This window comes from Cryptotermes secundus, unplaced genomic scaffold (genome assembly GCF_002891405.2).
Source record: "Cryptotermes secundus unplaced genomic scaffold, Csec_1.0 scaffold1084, whole genome shotgun sequence".
Classification (NCBI taxonomy): Eukaryota; Metazoa; Arthropoda; class Insecta; order Blattodea; family Kalotermitidae; genus Cryptotermes; species Cryptotermes secundus.
In genome coordinates this window covers 682,477-682,787 of record NW_019724603.1, presented here as the reverse complement: position 1 = coordinate 682,787, position 311 = coordinate 682,477, and positions in this window count along the sequence as shown.

Here is a 311-nt window from a genome sequence, read left to right as displayed (position 1 = left end):
AGATAGACATATAGATGAGATAATAAAGAAACTAAATACAGCTTGTTATATGATAAGAAATGTAAAACCAGTGGTGTCTGTAAAAACATTAAAAAGTGTTTATTACTCATACTTCCATTCTGTTATGACATATGGAATAATGTTATGGGGTAACTCAACACAAGCTTAAAGAGTTTTTAAGATACAAAAGAGAGTTATAAGAATAATAATAGGATGTGGTTTCAGAGAGTCATGCAGAGAACTGTTTAAGAATATGAATATATTCCCTTTAAGAACACAGTATATATACTCTCTTCTGATGTTTGTAGTAA